The sequence below is a fragment of the Aedes aegypti genome, chromosome 2 (assembly GCF_002204515.2).
Source record: "Aedes aegypti strain LVP_AGWG chromosome 2, AaegL5.0 Primary Assembly, whole genome shotgun sequence".
NCBI classification, from domain to species: Eukaryota; Metazoa; Arthropoda; class Insecta; order Diptera; family Culicidae; genus Aedes; species Aedes aegypti.
In genome coordinates, this window is record NC_035108.1 from 126611602 (window position 1) to 126633602 (window position 22001).

Here is a 22001-nt window from a genome sequence, read left to right on the forward strand (position 1 = left end):
ATTAGAAATAAAAACAAATAGTTTATTCATGTTGGACGTCATTCCGTCGCGGTACAACCCTAATTCACGTTCAACTATCGATGAACACGCGAACAATGTTTGGTTGAATGAAAAATGTGTGAACTGCATTCCTATTGAAAATTTTAACCATAAGTGTTCAAGAATATATATTGTGAAAGTTCTGTGGCTCCACTGTACTCAAATATGTTGGAAATATGTTTTTATTGGTGTATAAAAAGACTGTCCGGGATTACGAGCCAGTGATTTATGATCCGGACATCATCTAAAAGACTCAAGTTTGACTAGTGTAAGTGAATTTCAAGGAATAAAAAACAAAACAAAACATTAACAATAACTTTCAAAAGTGTAGTGAGTTGCCATAATTCAAGATAATATTAGATAAATTGATTATATCTTCTTTAATAACAGTACCAGCCGCATTGACTGCAGTTCAAGCCACATGAACTTGAGCTCAGGTAATCAGAGCACTAACATCACAAACGTGATATTGTTATAGATATTGTACGGCAAACGTGGACATCAAGTTTATAAAAGATTGATGTTTTATTGTGTATTGGTATGGTTTTTAATAAAACTAAACGAAAAATATATGCTGTAGAACAGTTGTCTGGATTTCGATCCAAAAGTGTCCGGATTTAAAAACAACACTAGCATAACGTGTCCGGATTCAAAGACAAGACATGCTTCATTATTTGAATGATTTTCAAGTAAAAGTCATGTTTACCAAACAAGTTCATCATTCTCGTGAACATCTGGGTTGAAGCAATGTTCAAAACACTATAACATTAATAATTTTCCAGAATAACACATACATATTAAATTTAGAACATTTGTGTCGACTTAAGCGTCCGGGTATTGATGCACCACGGTATATAAAACATGTCTTAGATTGAATATGGATGTAAATTGCACATCAAACATAGGCAGCGCTTCATTGGGGATGAGATCTGACAAGCGTCCCGGATTTTTTACATGACACAGCTGGTCACATTACCTTAGGATCATGTGTTCCACTGTTAACCTGTAGCAGCAATCAAGAAAGTACTTATCTTCACGTCACTCTGGCCCTTGCATAATACTGCAGAAAAAAAAGCACAATCAAATTCCTGAATGCTCACCGACCCGCCAATTTGTGTAATTTGTTACGCGATCCAATCGTTTACTGGAAACCCATAAAAAATGGTCCTCTCTCAACATTCACTACACCGGGCATTGGCACTTGTGCGCGTAATCCCGGTTTCTTCCATCCCGTTCTTTCTCCGAACGCGTGCTCGCCATAACACTCCGTAAAACCAGTTCGACCAGAAAACCAGGAACCAGTTGAGGAGAGCTCACTCACCACTTGCACTTTCGTTCGAAGGTGCCATTCGCTCGCTGCTCGAAAGTGCTTGGCATTTCTCTGGCTCTGGCATCTGTTCCCACTAGTTCCCACCCCATAAAGCATTCGAGGAGAACGCTCGTTGACCACAAGCAGCAGCAACAGCAGCTTCACAAGTCATTGTACAGGGATCAACACCGCCCGATAAGCGCTGAGTGGTTGGCCCTTGTTCGCTAATAATGCCTTGACATTGTGGGAACTGTCAGATTTGTTCGGCTGAACAAGGTGCTGACCATTCAACAACGTTTTGGTTTCTTTCTCATTGTGCAATTTGCATAAAACGCTCATGATATTTCTAAATAATGAATTACCCGGCGGCTATTACCATACAAATGACCATGGTTAGATTAAGGATATGCGATACGCGTTTTTTTTTATACGTAACGAAACGATACACAAATCTTGAAGCATTTTAGGCATTTTACGTCATCAACAAAACGAAACAAAACATGAATATTGACTGTTTAACGAGAAATTTGTAACGATAGACGCGCCACCATAATTCGTATAACGGAGGTTAAATAACTAATCAACTACCGTTTTGTCTCAAATTCCGAACAGACTCATATTCCGAACACTCGGTTTTTGTATGGCGTATTGGTTGAAATATTTCGCTGAAATATGTCATCAAATTACAAGGAAATGGCAGTCGATTGCAATTCAATTTTATCGTCTTCACATCTATTTTATATCTCGGGAGTAGAGTTTTCAATTTTCCCGGGATTTGACTTCCCGGGAAACGGGAATGAAAATTTTCATTTCCCGGGAATTCCCGGGATCCCGGGAAATTCATGAAAACCAAGCTTTGATGGAGTGTTTTTGAATTATATATTATAATTTAGATCAGTAAATGTGTACGGTTATTTATTTTTTTATAAGTAATGTGTTTATATTTCCTAAAAAAAAATCTTTGTCTTCGTTTTATGCTAGGATTCAAAACAAAAAAAAAATATAAATTTAAGCAAAAATCCATGTGGAGGTCATTCTAGACAAATCGTTAAAAGTTCAAATAATATTTGCCAACATTAAATCAGTCTTTTCGAACAATAAATAAAAAACCAACTAGTCTTTCGTTGAAAATTGAGACTGTTACACAGCTTAACAAAAATGACATTTTTCGTGTCTCAAATATCAAATTTTGTGTCTCTAGTAGATTGGGGGTCGCTGAATCTAATGCCGTTCTTATATATTTCCCTGCACGTCACACATTTTAACTACACTTCGCCAAAGTTGTATAAAACACTGATTTAGTTGATGTTTCCATGAAAGTAAAGATATGATTCATCAAACTTTTTTGTGATCTAGTCTAGCAAGCATGCATATTTCATATTTCATTTCAGATATAGTTATATTGAAACTGCGCGATAAAATTTAGATTAAATCGATTTTTTCAACATGCTTGGAGTTTCTATACAAAACTCTTCATTTCTCTTATATGGTAAAATACAATACTTTTCTTGCATGCAAGTTGGCTGATAAAATCAAATTTTTCATTTTCAACAGCCAATATTTCAAAAACTAGACGTTATATTATATTTTTGAAAACGGCAATGGATTCACAAACCCTTAATTAAGTAAATATCCTTTAAGTTGTGTAGTATATAAACATTCTTGGCAAAAAAATTGTTAGAAGCATATGCATTTTTCGATAACTATTACGAGAAGATTACGATTGCGGGGCCTTCCTTAGCCGAGTGGTTAGAGTCCGCGGCTACAAAGCAAAGCCATGCTGAAGGTGTTTGGGTTCGATTCGGTCCAGGATCTTTTCGTAATGGAAATTTCCTTGACTTCCCTGGGCATAAAGTATCATCGTACCTGCCACACGATATACGAATGCGAATATGGCAAATTTGGCAAAGAAAGCTCTCAGTTAATAACTGTGGAAGTGCTCAGAAGCTAAGCAACACATAACACATGACACTTAGCTGAGAAACCGGCTCTGTCCCAGTGGGAACGTGATGCCAAAAAGAAGAGTAAATTGAACAATGTTTTTTATTTGAATATAGATGATCAATTCACCATTGAAATAGAGCTTCCCGGGAAATACGGGAATCCCGGGAAGCCGAAAATAATTTCCCGGGAAACGGGAATCCCGGGAAATCTCATTTCCCGGGAAATGTTCCCGGGATTGAAAACTCTACTCGGGAGTAATGATGACTCGCTAGTTTGAGACCAGTAAAACTAGCTCAGATAAATTTATTTACGGAAGTATTCATTTTAATACGGTTTATTCGTGCTGTTCGGAACTTGAGTCAAGGTGTTCGGAATATGAGACAGAATGAACACAGTGTTCGACATTTGAATCAAAATGCTGTTCCATACTTTCACGTAAAAACAATACTAAACAAGTTTAACTGAACAATTTTATCGACCCACCCAACTAAAAGTCATCGAGGCCGTAGGTGTTCGGGTGGAAACCTCCATCGGCCCAATCACGATCATCGCGGCGTACTGCCCGAAGCAAACCAACATCAACGACGGAACATCGGCGGCCCTAAAGCAAGACATCGTCAAACTGACACGGCGGCAGGGGCAGTTCATCCTGGCTGGCGATCTGAATGCAAGGCACGAGATCTGGGGAAACCCCCGGCGTAATAGGAACGGCCTCATCCTACAACAGGACCTGGAGGAAGGCCACTACACCATCCTGAGCCCGGATTCACCCACCCGCCTGAGCCGGTCCGGGGCCCATGCGACCATTGATATCTTCCTGACCAACATGGCCGACAACATCTCCCAACCGGTCGTTCACCAGGACCTGAGCTCGGACCACTACCCGGTGGTGGCAGAAGTTGGTTCCCTGGTCAACCGGCATCGGGTCACCCGGCGCAACTACCACCGTGTCGACTGGGGCCAATTCCAGCGGTGTGTCGACGCTAACATCCAGTACGAGGCTCCCCTGGCGTCCGCTGAAGACATCGACCGGCACCTGCAGAGCGTCGAAGAGGCCATCTCCGTGGCCCGAGAACAGCATGTACCAGCATCTGGTCAGGTGAGCAACACCCTTTTTATCGATCGTGTTACCAAAGATCTCATTCGTTTAAGGAACACCAAACGCAGGCAGTACCAACGCTCTGGTCTGCCTGCGTTGAAAAGCGAAGTCAATCGCATATCCAAAATAATCAAGGCCAGAATGGTGGACCTCAGGAACGATGATTTTTCCAACAAGATCCGCTCTCTCCCAGATTGTGCTAGGCCATTCTGGAAGATGACCAAACTTTTGAAATCCAAACCCAGACCTATTCCACCGTTGATCCCATTAGACAACACCGACTCTAAGGATCGCTTGATAACCCCTGCGGAGAAGGCTGCTGAGATAGGTCGGCATTTCGTCAGCTCCCACAATCTAGGGCTAGACATTCCTAGCCCACACGACGCTGCTGTTTCCGAACACGCAGCTAACCTACACCGATCTCCCAACGACTTCTCGGAGGAGTTGGAGATCACTGCTGACGAGTTGCTGGCCTATCTCAAAACATCCAAAAACATGAAGGCCCCAGGTTTCGACAACATCCTGAACTTGGAGCTCAAGCAATTGAGTCTCCAGTTCTACCAACATCTGGCACTGATTTTCAATCAGTGCCTTCGACTTAGCTACTTCCCCTCGTCGTGGAAATCAGCAAAAGTCATCCCCATTAAGAAACCTGGGAAGGATCCTTCCTCCCCCAAAAGCTATCGACCCATCAGCCTTCTCTCAGGGTTATCAAAGCTCTTTGAAAAAGCGATCAACAGACGGCTGCTTTCGGCAGCCGATCAAAACAACATCTTGCTCGAGGAACAGTTTGGCTTTCGACGCGGTCGTTCAACTGTGCACCAACTGACTCGAGTAACCAACATCCTCAGGCGGAACAAGTCCCTTGCCAAATCCTCCGCCATGGCGTTGCTCGATGTTGAAAAAGCATTCGACAACGTCTGGCACGACGGCCTGGTGTACAAGCTGCACCGATACAATCTTCCCACCTATTTGGTGAAAATCATCAAAAACTATCTGTTTAACAGGACGTTCAGGGTTTCCCTTAATGGAGTCAACTCAGACCCTCACAACATCCCCGCAGGTGTTCCACAGGGCAGTATTTTAGGTCCCCTACTATACAACCTGTTCACTTCGGACATGCCTCAGCTCCCTGAAGGCGGCTCTCTGTCACTGTTCGCTGACGACACATCAGTCGTCTACAGCGGTAGATTCACGAGAGCACTAACATCTCGACTCCAGAGAGGCCTGAACGTCTTGTCAGATTATTTGAACAGCTGGAAGATCTGTATCAACGCAGCGAAGACCCAGGTCATCCTCTTCCCCTATTCCAAATCCCCCAGACTTGTTCCGGCTGAGGATTGTAAAATCACCCTCGGTGGATCAACGGTGGAATGGTCTGATGCAGCCGACTACCTTGGGCTAACGTTAGACAGCAAGCTTCTCTTCAGACAGCAGGTTGACAAAACGGTCACTAAAAGCAACATCTTGCTCAAAGCATTGTACCCCCTGATCAACCGGAAGTCAACTCTGTCTCTGAAGAATAAGCTTGCTGTTTACAAACAGGTCATTCTTCCAGTAATTGAATATGGCGTTCCAATCTGGGAGAGTTGCGCTAAAACCCACCATCTGAGGCTCCAGAGGACCCAAAATAAGTTCCTCCGGATGATCCTCAACAGTCCTCCGAGAACGAGGACAACCGAGGTCCACCGTCTGGCTGAGATCAAAACTTTAGAGGAGCGCTTTGGTGACTCGATTGAAAAATTCAGGGCTCGTTGCCACCAATCTGGCCAGCAGGTCATCCGGGACCTCGTTCCCCCCTAGGTTATCAAATTTTATTTTATTGTAGTCTTGTAAATAGTAGCTAGGATAACAAATTTTCTTTTAAAAACCACCAGAGCCAATAAGGCCAAAATAATAACTAGGGTAAAACCATTTTCATTAAAAACATCCACCAAAATTCACCATCGCAAACAAAGCTGAAGGACCACTCTGGTCAAACTCTTAATCTGTAAAAATAATTTTTGTAAAAACACAATGGAAAAATAAACATGAATTTAATGCAAAAAAATCGACCCACCCAACAGCTTATATTAAGACATTGTGAAGAAATTGAAATTTTCAAAAAATTCAGCTAATTTATGCCTATAAGATGCATTTGAAATCACTGTGTGCCTTAAGTGTTCGGAATATGAGTCAAAACGGTACCGTTTTGATTCGAATCCCGGACAGCTTCAAATTCTGGACACTCTACTTTGTATGGGAAAGATTTCACTCGAAATGTTTCAAAATGGGCTGTCAAAAAGTTCCCAATTTGAAAGATGATTTTTATAAACATTTTACACAGCAATCCATGGAAATTTACAATGTTCAACTAGTTTTGACGTCTTTCTAACGGATTAGTGCATTTAGTTAATGATTCGACTACCGGGTACCCCCGTTGGTTTGACCACATATAATCTGAACACTTTTTAATCTGTTCCCCGCTAATTTGCACATCGTTCAAATTAAAAATGGTTCAAACGTCATGGAACGGAGTGAAGTGAGATGGAACGCTATGGAACGGAACGCAGAATCAAAACAAAACAGTGAAAGAGGTTACCAGAAACCCGTTTTTAGGGTGACTAGATGTTCAAATTAAAAATGAACCCCAATGGTTTGCATGAGGTACCGTTCAAATTAGCGGGGTTGCACGGTATTCTAATTGTGTTTTTCATGAGCCGTCCGGAATTCGAATCAATGTGTCTGGAATATGAAGCAAAAGTGTGGTTGTGTCCGCAATAAAAATCATGAAGAGGCCGAACATTTTTGTTGATTAAAGTTTGCAAGGCCTGATTACGCTAAAGTTGTATAGGGAACGATTCAATTTATATATGTTTCGATAAGTTGAAGTTCACTGAAGCCTTAAGTGTCCGTAATATGAATCAAAACGGTAATTAGAATCAAGTTGGAGGTGATGATTTCGCAATTTGAGAATAAACATCAGCTCCAAACACTAGCGATTATATCCCACCGTATTGACCCTTTTCCAACAAATTTCCCAATTTGAATCAAAAGACCAACTCAGTTCGTATGAAATTTGAATACAGCCAACTCTCTCTTACTTGATTTTTGCATCTCGATATCGAGTTAGAGAATCACAGTAAAAGTTGGTTTCCATGGCTACCTCGACGGTCCCTTGGATCGCAGTTGCACTGGTTTTGTGTTGTGTTACTCGATACCTCCCTAACTCTCCCTAACTATTGAAGGGACAATATCGAGTTATGGAGACTGTACATAGTTAACTGTCATGTACTGACATGTACATACAATTGTCTGTGTGTTTCTTTGTTAATCCATGCAACGGTTGCAACACATTACACACAGAAATTGTAGCCGTCAAAAACTTTTCGAATGTGAATAACACTATATTTCGAATTTCTTAGCAAAAAACGTAATGACAATAAATCTTCGAGTTGTTTAATGAAATACCTAAATTAAATGAAACCTCGAATTTACCCGAGCAGAAGAAAATAACTACTGAATACCAAATTGAGGTATTCCATACCAGATAATTTCTAAAACTTACAACCTGAATGAGGTATGAATGAGCCCTGCATAAGAGGTAAAATACCTCAAATAATACCTTCTGCATATTCTACAAATACCAAGCTGATACTTAGATCAGGTATTGTAATACCTAAATAATACTTGGTGGATTTTCACATAAAAGTGAAATTTTTCAATACTAGTTCAATACCTCCAGCAGTCCTCAATAGCTGTCGAATACCAAAATGAAGTATTTCTAATTGTTTTAAACATTTCTTACAAATACCCTTATAATACCAAAATGAGATATTGATAACTGGACAATACCTAATTCTGGTATGATAGCAAAATATGGTATGCATAAGTTATTGGCGAGTTATTCTTTCCTCCTCGGGTAGTACTGTACCATTTGATTCCACTAGAATAAGTATCCTTTTTATTAGAACGGAATTATTTTAAGTGTATTTTGGACTATATGTGATTTGGCATGTTCATGGACTTGGGTACAGCGTGCAAAAAAAAAATGGGGAAGAAACCCTAAATCACTGCCTTAACAGTTCTAAAATACAACCGTTGGCCTACTCGATGCAAAATTCAACAATGCGCAAGATTTTTCAAAGTGGTACCAAAGTTTGTTTTAATTTTTTGTCTCGAAGGGCTTGAGTAAACATAATTTTGATTCCTTCTCCATAAGACATGTGATATTAGCACGGCTATGAACATGATTGACCGCCCACAGTTGTTCCCGAGCAGAAGAAAATAACTACTGAATACCAAATTGAGGTATTCCATACCAGATAATTTCCAATACTTACAACCTGAATGAGGTATGAATGAGCCCTGCATAAGAGGTAAAATACCTCTAATAATACCTTCTGCATATTCTACAAATACCAAGCTGATAACTAGATCAGGTATTGTAATACCTAAATAATACTTCATGGATTTTCATATAAAAATGAACTTTTTCAATACTAGTTCAATACCTCCCGCAGTCCTCAATACCTGTAGAATACCAAAATGAAGTATTTTTAATTGTTTTAAACATTCTTTTCAAATACCATTGTAATACCAAAATGAGGTATTGATAACTGAACAATACCTAATTTTGGTATGATACCAAAATATGGTATGCATAAGCTATTGTGGAGTTATTTGTTCCTGCTCGGGTTATTCCGTTATTGTAAGAAAAACATTACTTGCACAATTAACCAACAGATGCTATTTGTGATTATTTGCACCCTAAGAATGCATGTATTGGTGCTCCTATTCTTTGTACTGAGAAATACCGGTGCCCTCTACGTATAAATGCACGTCAGTTTTGGGTTAAGAGGAAATCTCGCATAATCTGGGATAACGCCCTAAAAGCCATTGGTAACCACGTGAGTAGCTTGTTGTTTCTGAGCAAATGAATCAAAAAGCATCCAAACCAACACCACTGGCAGGTAGAGAATGATCCTTTCTTCTCCATAGCGTTGTTAAATAACGTGTAACTCCATTCAAATGCTCAGAAACAAAGAGCTACACACATGGTTACCAATGGCTTATAGGGCGAGATCATAAGTTATGCGAGAAATGTTCACGTGTTACTCGCTCTAAGGAAGCCGTCGAGACCTCTGCACTTCCATGAGAAAACACTGGGAGTTTGGGAAAGGGAAAAGGGTTGAATAAAAGAATTCATCTTAGCAAACGTCACGTTTAATTATGAGGGCCCTGAGAGTAATCCATAACAGCACAGTGGTCCAGCAAGCAGATTTACGCGGAGCGATGCATTCAGAGCTAAAGAACGAAACCTTAAGGACTGTTCATTTTATAAAAATGGACACCTTGGGCATGGTATATCTTAAAACAAGACACGAATACCGTCTTAAGCCATTTAGTAGAGATGGTCGGGTTTCCAATTTTTCATACCCGAACCCGACCCGTACCCGACTTATTTTATATCTTCAAACCCGAACCCGAGACAATAGACGAAAGGCAAACCCGGACCCGACCCGAACCCGACCCGAAACCTGAATTTTTTTCGTAAGAAAAACCCGAATAAAACCCGAGCTTGACAAGTTGGTAAATTCAACGTTTCTGATGCATGCGGAAGCTTTCATGATGCTACTCTTTCGCAATTCTCACCAAACCCGATCTAAACCCGATTAAACCCGGCATTTTTCAAGCCCGAACCCAACCCGTACTCGATAATTTTGTAGCTTTCAAACCCGACCCGAACCCGAAAAATTTCAATTTTTTCGGGTTTGAAAACCCGAGACCCGACCATCTCTACCATTTAGCTGCACAGACTGCAACTTAACACTAGACAACGGACAAGCATGCTCCAGTGGCACAGCCCAGAAACATTCCTGACGAAAAGGTTCAATCAGGTCCGTCCCACTCGGGCTCAGATTGAGTACCACTTTTACCCAAGTAACCAGTAAGCACGATAATGCGGCACGGTAACAACATTATATGCGCATATAGGGTAATCATTTGATGCTTGTCAGTTTTATATACGCATATAATGCTATTATAATGCCAGAAAAGGCGAAATAGCGTGCCATTATAATGCGAAGATATAGCCGTGCTTCTCGGCATCACTAGTGCTGATATAAGACCACGTGAGAAACGTCAGTTGTTTTCGCCAGGTTTTTCGGGCGAATATTTTGTGCTTTCGCGTACGCAGCCAGAGAGCTTTCGCGTATGTGGCCAAGCAGCTGGTACACGAGGTAAACAAATAAATGAATGAAAATGGAAACCTCGAATAGTATGCAAAATGTAATAAAATGATTGAGATAGTACTTCTCCGTATCAGACTTATTCATTTTGGTGGTTTTAATCCTTTTGAGGACTTGAAATTGCCACATATTGATCCTTGTTTTATGATGATGAAATTCCTCATTTTGCGTCTCGAACCTGCGACACCTGTATTGTTGAGTTGTTGAAGTTCTGCTCCTTTGCTCCTTAGCCCACATAAGATGAATAGTATTGGAAAGAAAAGTGACCAATTTAAACCACCACTTTTCCCCATCATAAAAGCTGCAATTGTAGTAGTGAGAAGACTTCTGTTTGACTCCCTCTCACCACTATATGTAAACACAAAGCACGTGGTATATCTGTCAAAACACTGGATGGCATTTAAACAGGCCCTGTATGCGAATATAGAGCCAATATAGTGCTTATTAAATGCCCGTATGCATCAGGCTTAGAAGCATTAATGATGCTGTAATAGGGTTTCTATGCAGCAGAAGTGCTGTTATAGGGTTTGTAAGCATTTGTGGTGCTATTATAATGCATGTACGCATTTATGATGCTGATTAAGGGCTTATTATTAGTGCTTATGGTTACTTGGGTAGTACTGCATTTGGTCCCTCGGTAGTGCAAAAGGTACCCACGTTTGACAGATCGCAGTACACTTTGAACGGCATTCTAGATTACCTTATGAGTCATAAAATTTTAGGCAACTGCAAGGGACATGGGGGTCTTTAATTTGACTTTGGTTCAATGGCTGAATCGAACCCACACCCCATGACACAAATTCGCTTAAATGCCTGATGACACTAACCACACGGCCACGATGCCCACTTTATCTCATTTATCAATGAATTCGCAATCGGTTTTCTGTGCATCGTTTGGCTAATATTTTACTATGTTGTGATAATAAAAAAGCCACGAAAATCATTAAATTTCACACAAATAAGGACAATCTATATATGGTTTTTTTTTTTTTTCAAAAAGAGCTAGTCCTTCAAAAGCATCATCAATAAGAAGTTTGCTAAAAGAATGTCAATTTATTTTTGGAGGAACAATTTTCCACTTATTGTATAGAAAAAAATGAAGGGAACTAAAATGTTGAGGTTTAAAGTATATCCTGACGGAAGCACTAATATAGTCCTTATATGAAAAATAACCTACGCCTAATATTTAAAGCACAGTATAGAAAAATGCGTTATTTTTAGAAGACCCCCCAAATCATCATGAAAATCAAAAACACTGTCGTTATAACAATAGAATTTATTTTCAATGTATTATTTTCATAATGTGTTATTCTGAGATTACCAATCGAAATATTAAAAAAAGATTTCTTTGAAAATTGCTGAAGATCGCTAAATATGCATACATATTTTTAAAAGTATGAGATTTTGTCAAAAAACGACCATAGAGGGTAATATTTATACTTAGGAATGCGGTTTAAACTCACGATTCAGCTCTCTATTGAACAAATATGGTTTCTCTTGAAATCTAAACAAATTTTTAACACGTTTTTTACCTTATTGTTTTGCTGGGAGTAAAATGATGGAATTTCAGCCATTGAATTGAAAATCTGATCATAAATGGATATATCGTTGGAATTCTCTCATGTCAGTGATCAGAGGTGAATGAACCGCGAGGTTTAAAACCTCTATAATCAACTCAAAAAAAAAAAAAAAAAAATGTCGGTGATTGGTCAAATATTATTGGTGGTTTGAAGCTCTACCTTCAGTAGAATTGTTAAGGATATCAACATACATTTTGCTTAGAAACATAACAGAAAATCTCATTTTAACGAGCAAAATGTATGTTTTTGGAAAAAACTATTCAGTTCTTCAACCAGAAGTCTTTTGCTAGATCTTATATGTTCAAAACATCATAGAGTAGTAGTTAAACGTTGTAAAGAAAACAGATTACGATATCCTCAATAAAAAATGGAGCATAAACAAGGTGACCACTTCATGAAAAGAACAGTTTCCAGACTAAAACTGTTTTCTATAAACTTGTTTGTATTATTTAGGCCATTTGTTTGGTGTTATTCTTGACTAGGGTGCTTCACAATTTCATAGAAATAAAAAAACACTTTTTTATGAAATAATTATTAAATTATTGAATAAGCGAAGTTGTAGTCCGTTCAATCTCAAGCAACTTTTCTAAAAAAATCGTAGCTCTCGATTCAACCCATTTTGACCATTTTTCCTTTGTTGACATAGGGTCGTCTGGCTCCAACGTTTTTAATCCAGATTATCAAAGAAGTCTATAAAAAACTTTAGAAACATAAATTCGCATTATTTGGTGAGCGAAGAAACATGCTATCTCTTTCCATTTGGAAGTGATCACGCAGCGTTTCTTGCAACATCAGGTTGATTTTAATTGTGAATGTCTCTGATTGGAACAAACATTAAAAATATCGTTTGACGGTTCTAAAGATAAAATGGATGTCAATAATATATCAGAAAATAATATTTGTGTTATAATTGTATTTTTAATAAAAGTCATTGAAAAACAGTGCATTTTTATCAGAAATGTCAATAAATCTAACTAAAAGATATCAACAATGTTTTTGCATGAAAATTTGCGTTCATTTATAGACCACTTCGACGAAAAGCAGGCTCTATCCCAGTGGGGACGTAATGCCAAGACGAAGAAGAATTCATTTGAGACAAAAGCATGAAACGAGCTTGCCAGTCGATATTCCATCCTCGACTTTAATTTGATCAGAAAAGCATGAAGCCAAAAACTTAAACCAAACATATCCTATCATCACAAAGTAATGTGTAGTGTATTAATTTGTAAAATTTAGTGAAAGATTTATTTGAACAATGGAAGACTTTTGTATTTATTTTTTCAACAATTCAACTAAGAAAAATTGCGAAATTCAATTTACTTTTACCGTTACTGAAAAATGTTGATGGATTTTATTTTCAATTTGACAAAACGAAAGGAAATTGGAAAATAAAAATTTCACCTCACGGTCTTCCGTGGAACTCTGCAGATAATCGTTTCGAACAGTATTTGACGGAATCATTCGAAATATCGCTTACCCTTACGGAAGATGGATACATACAAAGCAGAAGATTATGACTCGTTGAACGTTGCCGTTACTGGTGAGAATATGAAGATCATCTCTGTCTAGTACGACTTGACTGAGAACGGACAGGCCTAACCGTTGTCTCCGGATTATTGCTTTCGATAATTAATGTGGTCTCAGATCGGGATCTGGTGTAAATGGGCTCACTGCTATCCACTTTATTCTTTTTTTTTATTTTAATTACACATGATATCAATGGAATTTTATAACTGAAGCAACGGCATCTTTCGTTTCAAATTTCTGATTTGTTTGGTCGTAGGAGGAAATCATCCTCTCTCAAACATCGTCCGTTTAGATGTGAGAACTTTTTTACCTCTCGTGACTTCGAGTTAGGATGAAGTTGAGGAGCTTACCACCTGCTGATACGGAAACTGGAGATTTATGATCAATTAATAGGCTTAAATCACCAGCGGTTCGCTTTGGGCTATTATTGAGGCAGTCACGTGTCTTTTTCCTGGGTCAAGATACTGTGCTATGTCTGGCGTGTTATGTAATCAAGAAAGGGAGTGAAAGGAAGAGTGAAGGTTGTTTCTGGTTATGGATGAATTTTACCACTTGAAAAATTGAAGCACGATCGAAGTAGCACTTCAGAGATTTGCAAAAGTGAACTTTACATACAAAAGTGAAAAGTTTGCAGTTACTCAATCAAAATCTTACAGAAGTATTTTGTTCATATCTCTGTGATTACACGCTTAATTGAAACATCTCAAATTTTGAATATATTTTTTTCTGATATGAAATCGCCTAAGGCCAAACTCTTGTAGGAATAAATGAGGAAAGGGGGGAGGCATTAATGATGCATTTAAAGTTGACGCAAAGTAGACCGGGTATGCCACTGCATTTACGTCAGTTCACGTGGGAAGGTATAGGGGGTAATTTTGTAGCAGAGAGGTTTTGCTTTTGGTTAGCAGACTGCCTTTGTATCAGGCGTAAGAAAAGGCGTACGAGGAAAGGCACAGGTCTGAGATTGAACCCATGACTTTCTGCTTATGAAACTGAAGCGGTTGCCATAAGGCCACCAACCCCGTGAATTCTATCATGAACAGAACGATCGGCCTATAACCGATTATTCAAAATCATCCCCATGGCGGCAAAGTTCAAGCTTGTGGTGTTTATTTGTAAAGTTCAAGATTGTGATGTATATTTGTAATGAAAAGCATCCAAAACCCATCAAATTACGATTCAGTTCAAGTGTTATTGACCAAATAGCTCACTCAAATGCTGTGATCAATTTAATTGGACCATTCACTACATCGTTTTTTGTTGTGGTCTACAAGCTTCGTTGATGGTTTTGATCGTTCTTCCATAGATCTTCATCGCACGAATGGCCATGATCGGCTGACATTACTCAAATGGCTCGAAGGATGAGCAAGAAACAAAAGCCGAAATAAGTAGTGCTTGTTCGCGTGTCGTTGTTCGGATTCAATCTTTCTCATTTGCATAATTTTTCCGGTAGATTCGAATCAAAAGTAATGTTTGAGCTTTGTTTGCTGCTACATCCGCTGTTGATGAGAATTGTGAAGGATTTAATAATTATTGAGAGTAATTTGCTTAGAAAATATTATAGAGAATTTGATTAGATGCTGCTGCACCTAATCGAACTCTCTACAATATTCACATTTTCAGGCAAGCATAGCTTCTATGTGATGCAAATTGATGAATTGAGGAATCGCTTCATGCGATATTTGAAAACTTTGGGGCCCAGATAGCCGTAGCGGTAAACGCGCAGCTATTCAGCAAGACCAAGCTGAGGGTCGTGGGTTCGAATCCCACCGGTCGAGGATCTTTTCGGGTTGGAAATTTTCTCGACTTCCCAGGGCATAGAGTATCTTCGTACCTGCCACACGATATACGCATGCAAAAATGGTCATTGGCATAGTAAGCTCTCAGTTAATAACTGTGGAAGTGCTCATAAGACGTGGGGACGTAACGCCAGAAAGAAGAAGAAGATATTTGAAATGTAACAGGGTGATGAGGTCGATTAAGACCAAATCAATCTTTGAAGGGTTTCTAAAGGAGGAAAAACAAGTAGGGCTATCAGGGTATTGAGTTGAAAAATATCTCGAAGAGCACTCATCACTCAATGGCTATGAAAGTGTATTTACCAAGCTGTGTTTCATCAGAAACATCCATAGTTTCAAAAACTTAGGTTTCAAATGACGAAAAAAGATGATGTTTTATGCGTCTATGAAGATGATTGCTGTTACCCCATATGCTCCATCATGTCGATCATTACGATAAACAAAAAAGTTTGGATATCTTTTGAGTTTGGATCCAGGTTTCAGTAATAACTGCTATATGTGTATTATAAAGAACAAGCATTCCAATCTCAAATGTCCAAACAAATATTTGGGTCCATTGCGGAAACGTAATTCAATAACGATTTTATTGATACATTTCACGCCAACTTGGTCTGCTTCAGACATAGAGAAGACTAATCGTTTTTCATATGATTGTGTGATAATATAATTGAATCAAATTTAAATAAACTATTTTGAACCAATTATTTTGTTTCTCTTTCTTTGCAGGTGAGCTCCTTACCCAACATTCCCAGTTGCATCCATCGTTTCATATTTGGGGTTATTCGCGTATGAAGGGATCAAACAGAAAATAAAAAATGACTCATTCACATGAAACCGCAACAACTGAAACAGCAAATTTACACGTCCTGGGTCAATGTCAATCAATCAAATAGAGGGAAAAAAGTGGTGCAACCACGATGGCGACCAAACGTGATTGAGATCAGTTCAAGTTCCACCAAGAGCAGATTTGAAATCAAGGCCCTTGAAACGTGTGGCAGAGTTGATGCCTCCCAGAGTAATAATGTTGCCGATCATTGGACAGTGATTACCAGGTTCACTAGCAGATTGGGGGGTTTATGGGAAGCCCACAAATAACCAAACTGTATGTTTGTAAAACATAATTGGCTACGCCGTACCACTATGATGCTCTATTTGTACACCTGAAGTCTGTCAGTTCGTTGGTGGTTGGTGGAAACGAAGCGTGGCCAATAATAACACCTTTCCTAAAGAGGCAATTCGCCGTGCATTAGTTACACGTTCAAATTTGGGCTATCAATCATTGTGTCTTTGGTATGGTATGCATGAGTAGAACGTTGGCTCTAGAAGCAGACAGGCGTGCAGTCCAACAATCTAGAGCAGGCCTTTTATGTTCGACGAGAACACGGGTGAGAATGAAAGTTCAATTTGGAGTTTGTTTTGCTTTTCGGGAGCAGTGTTTTGGACTCCATCAGCATTTTTTCGGGCTTTTGTTTTCACTAAATGCGTACAAGTGAGTGGAAATGACCTTTTCCGTTAAGGTTCGGATTTGGACGGTTCAAGGTTAATGGCTGGAGATCGATAGATTGGCAGGAATGATGGATGATGGTGGAGGTTTAGAAACTTTTGGAGCTGAGAACTAAACGTATAAGGATGGGAGCCGGTTCAGGTTCATTTTCTTAGATAAATCAAAGAGATTTCAAGCACTGTTACAAGTTCTGAAGTTGTGTTGCATTTTTCACTTTTTCGCTCCACACGTTTCCTCGTTACAATTTATTGAAAAAAAAAAATCCATTAATTTTCATTGAAATTGTTATTAATAATTTTTATTGTATCATAAAATTATCATTGATAGCATGGAATAATCATATATTTTAAACCTGGCCTCAAATATAAAGATTCTTCAACTGCACATACCTAAACGAATAAAACACCTTAGAATTGCTGATGATAATCTTTGAACTTCTATGAATCACTTTAAATTAACTCGAGAGTGATAACGGTTTTAGACGTCCTTCATAAGAATGAGCTAACTCAAAGAAATTTCAACATCATTATCTTAACACGAACCTCTCATCTGCCTCCGGGACATAAAAAATCCAACACCGAATGCAAACACCGGCTGCAGCCGTCATAAAAGAAAGAACATTAATTTATATCATCTTTTGCATCGATCCCAAAGTCCGTCCCCCAGGAACGCTATCAGCGTCAGGTCCCTTGGCAGGAGAAAAACTATGATGTCTTAATTACCCCTCTATTCTGCTTCATCACTTTTTAGAAGCCCAGCTTGTTAGCTGCCGCGCCGTGTTGAATCGTGCCCGAAAGGTGTTGGAACGACAATTTTGTTCTTTGCGTTCGTATAAAAGAAAAATCTATTGCCTGATTGGTCATCAATGGGAAGGTGCCGTCTTCGTGCGCCACCAAAGACAAAGGCCGAAGATGATTTCCTTCTGTCCAGCATAACTATAGGCAAGCACCATCAATTGAGCTGTTAATAAAAACCTAACATGCATCGAACATCCTCTCGAGGGAAGTGACAGGCTCCGAAGAAAACAGAATCCGGACAGGCTATCGAACTGACGGTAAAGCATTGATCAATGCAACTAGTGGTGACGGGATGACTTTTCTGGTCGACTTCCCGTACTATCCAGCTTTTTACGCTAGCAATAAAACAACAAGGGGTGATTCGATTTTGACATTTCTCGCCTTCCGATTTTATAGTAAGGTCTTATTAGGCGCAGGAATTCGCGTTTGTTGATTCAACTGTCAACAATTTTCACTTCACTTATTTTGCATTTCTTCATATCGGAGTGCTTAGAAATCAACTTGACTTCATTTTAATACGTTTCTTTTTTATTTCAGGCAACAAAATTGAAGAAATTCCTTAAAGTTATAACCTATAACAAAACAATGCTGCTGCCAAATTTTGAATTATAAATCAACAAAATCCCTTATGATGCAGCCACTTCCCTGCTTACCCATTGTCGCAAAATATTGGAAAAGTTTGTCGTCAGTATTTTAATTTTAGCTTCTCTGATACATGACTTCGATGATACATGATACATCATTAGCTTGCTTTTTGGAAATGATTTCCCTTTATTCAACGATTTCCAGACGTACCGTCCATCACAAATCATATATTCAAACGATGTCGTAAATCATAGTACCACATCAATGGAGGCGCCTTTAATGAGCACACACTTGAGCATAGGTATATTATTACATTTCAAAGGTTCTTCAATGAATTTGGGCACATTTCTTTTCAAAGGCTCCGTATTGTTGAGTCCAGTCACAGTGGCAACTATCCAAGCCAAAAGATATATACAAGCATGTTCGGCATGAAGTCAAACATTATTTGCCTTGTTTGGCTATTTTGAACTCATTACTTATCAACCTAAAAAAGGCAAAACATTATACAAATTCAATATTATTTTCTAATATGGATCACTTGAATACAAATTGAAAAATTCTGACAATAAATCAATCGTAAACATTAGACTCAAACACAAAACTTGCTTAGATTAAAGTATAAAAAAATATAGTGTAAGCAAGAAATGTCAGAATGGGGTGATTAAACATTTATAGTAAGCTAGCGTAAAAAGCTGGATTCTAAAAACTATTTACCAGAGCAAAATGGTTCATTGGTTTCTGCTTAGTAATTGTTCGCGAATTACGTAACGCTGTAACGGAGAAGTCCTTGCTGTATTACGCCTTTTTAAAAATGCTGTTTTTTTTTCATATGAAAGTTGTAACGTAGGCCGACTGTAAGGAAGTATCGTTTTGATTCATATTACGGACACTTAAGGCCTCAGTGAACTATAACTCATCAAATAGCATATAAAATGAATCATTCTGTAAGGTTCCTCCGCGTCATCAAGCCTTCAAAACAATTAACTTTCGAGAGGTGGGTGAAGATTTTGATTCCGCAACATGCAGAATTTTAAATGAATAGAAATGTGTGGGCTTTTTATGATTCTTATTCTGGACGCTTCCTTACTTTTGCCTCATATTCGGACACTTTGATTTGAATTCTGGACAGCTCATGAAAATCATAGATCCTTTATTCTTTATTGAATTAATTCAACGGACTTATTGTAGTCTAATTGAATATAAACTTATAACTAAAACACAGCGATTTGAATACATATAACATCATTGATAATAATACAAAATTACCAAACAACATAAAATAATAAGACAAAATCCTTCAATTCAAATCTCATATACAGATGGCAATTATTCACGATAACAAAACTACGACGTATCAGGCTTCCATGTGCACTGTCTTCTTCTAAACTCTCGGAACTTAATATTCCTTGGCCATGTAGATGATTCCATAGCAACAGTCTTATATTTGCGGTTCAAAACAATTTTGAAAGATATATAGTCAAAAGTACTGGTATCAGCCCACTGTGGAACGAGCTTCTTCACTTGTTGACATTCAGCACCACAGGCGCCCAAACATCGAGAAACCATCGTTTGCACATCATGTTCAGAAACGCTGCTATCGATATTTGACAACAACAAAGCAAAGTTCTCATTTCGGTCGATTGTATTACAAAACAGTTCCGATCGCATGAGGTTTCACTGCGAAGATTTGCTTCCCGTATCACGTCATCAAATTGCTGTGAAGAACTTGGCGTTGAATGATGTATCGCAGTGTCCAAGGAGCGGGTTGAATTCGTGGCTAATACAGTCAATATGGAGTCAACTTTTGCCTTCAGCTCATCGACATCACGTTGGAGTGTGGACTTCGGCTCAACGTCTTCTGGGATGATCGATGCTTTTTCGTTTCGTTTAGCTCTCCAATGCACGAATTCAGTCAAACAATCATCGCACAACCATAAGCTGTTACGTTTAGGAGGTGACACAGCAGCAAGGTCAGTTTTGTTCAGTCCAACGCAATTTGCATGGAAAAGCGCAGCACACAGTCCGTTGCAATAGATGAAAGGCTCTTCCTTTGTTACGACTCGAGCTAAGCACTTTTTGCACTCCATGGCGGTTTCGTTGATCTAAAAACTATAACTTTTTCGCGGCAAAACGGCTTCACTCTCGAAACGTTGACGAAAAAACTACAGCTTAGTCAGATCCGTGATTATACATAAGTTGCATGAATTTATAGGAGCAATTTCGACGAAAAACTTACTAACTCCGAAAGCGATACAGGAACCAACAATCAATCAATGGAACAACAACACACTTCACCTAGATAGAAAAGTAAAATCATTAATTGGGTGGTGTTGGGGAAATTATTGAAAAATTCTTGAGTTGATAAAAAAACATCAATAAATTTTCCCAGCATTTGCTGATTCTGTTCAAGTTCTTATAATAATTTCACAAAGTAGTCAGCAATTCTTTAATGTAATGAATATCGCCAGAAATTACTTTAAGGGAAATTATTCTGAAAGCTATTCAAGAAATTCCTCCTTGATGAATTTCTCGAACAGCTTTTAGAAGAAATCGTCTTATTTTCAATATTTTTATTGAGTTGCTCCAGGAATTCTTGCACCAGAATCTCAGAATAATCCAATGAACTTTTTAAGTATTCTCCATGTATCCATCTGAGATTTATTATTTGGGTTTTCAGATTTTTTCAGATTCCGGATTCAAGGAATTTCTTCAGTGTTCATCCGATTGTTTTTTTTTTCAAAAGTTTCTTTAAAAATTAGGTTATTAAATAATTTGGCCAGATGTCCCGCGTCTTCTTCTTCTTCTTCTTTTTCTTCTTCTTCTTCTCCTTCTCCTTCTTCTATTCTGATCGGTGGTGCTTTTCTTTTGTACTATCCCACCTTCTAATGGACCAGCAGCTACGGCTAATTGTCCAACCTATATTTATTTATACTCAATAGAATTTACAATGCTCAAATCTGCTTTATCGATCTGCAGAATGTTTTTGTGTCCGTAGACTTTCCTATTATTTTTATGTCCACAGACTGTTTCCCTTACTGCAAAAGGATGAAGGGGTGAGAATCGAACCCATGACCATCTGGTTGTCAATCAGACATGTAGACAACTACTCTAAATCTCCCCTCAATGTTGCGCTTTGGATATTATGTTTCGTACGAGATGTTATGTGAAATCTGACATGTTATTGTTGCTTTACTTTTGATTTTTCTTATTAATCTTCTTCTTCTTCCCTAACCATCCGTATGTTTTAACTTTTACCCACAGGTATACCATCCATATTCAGCTTGTAAACAAGCTTGTTTGCTACATTGCTTGCGAAGTATTGCAGACAGAGTGACACACTGATAGGTAGACAAACAGAACGACAGAGTACGACTTCTGCCTACCTTGATACCTTGATGACTACAGTGTTGCGTCACGCCGTTGCCGGGCGTATTGTAGAGCTCCATCTTCATCGGTCTTGAGCGAAACTTCTCCAGTTGCCCCGAACGTCGCCAGGTCCTCTTCCACCGCGTACAGCCAGCGTATTCGTGGTCTTCCCCGAAGCCACCGACCTCTACCTGGTTCCCTGCTAAATATTATTTTCCTAAT

General features: G+C 38.7%; 1 protein-coding gene across 4 annotated transcripts in view; it reads left to right on the forward strand.

Moving 5' to 3' along the window:
- Window positions 1-22001, forward strand: part of LOC5573486 (myb-like protein AA) — a 166874-nt gene that overhangs the window by 106251 nt on the left and 38622 nt on the right. The gene's annotated exons all lie outside the window — the stretch shown is intronic.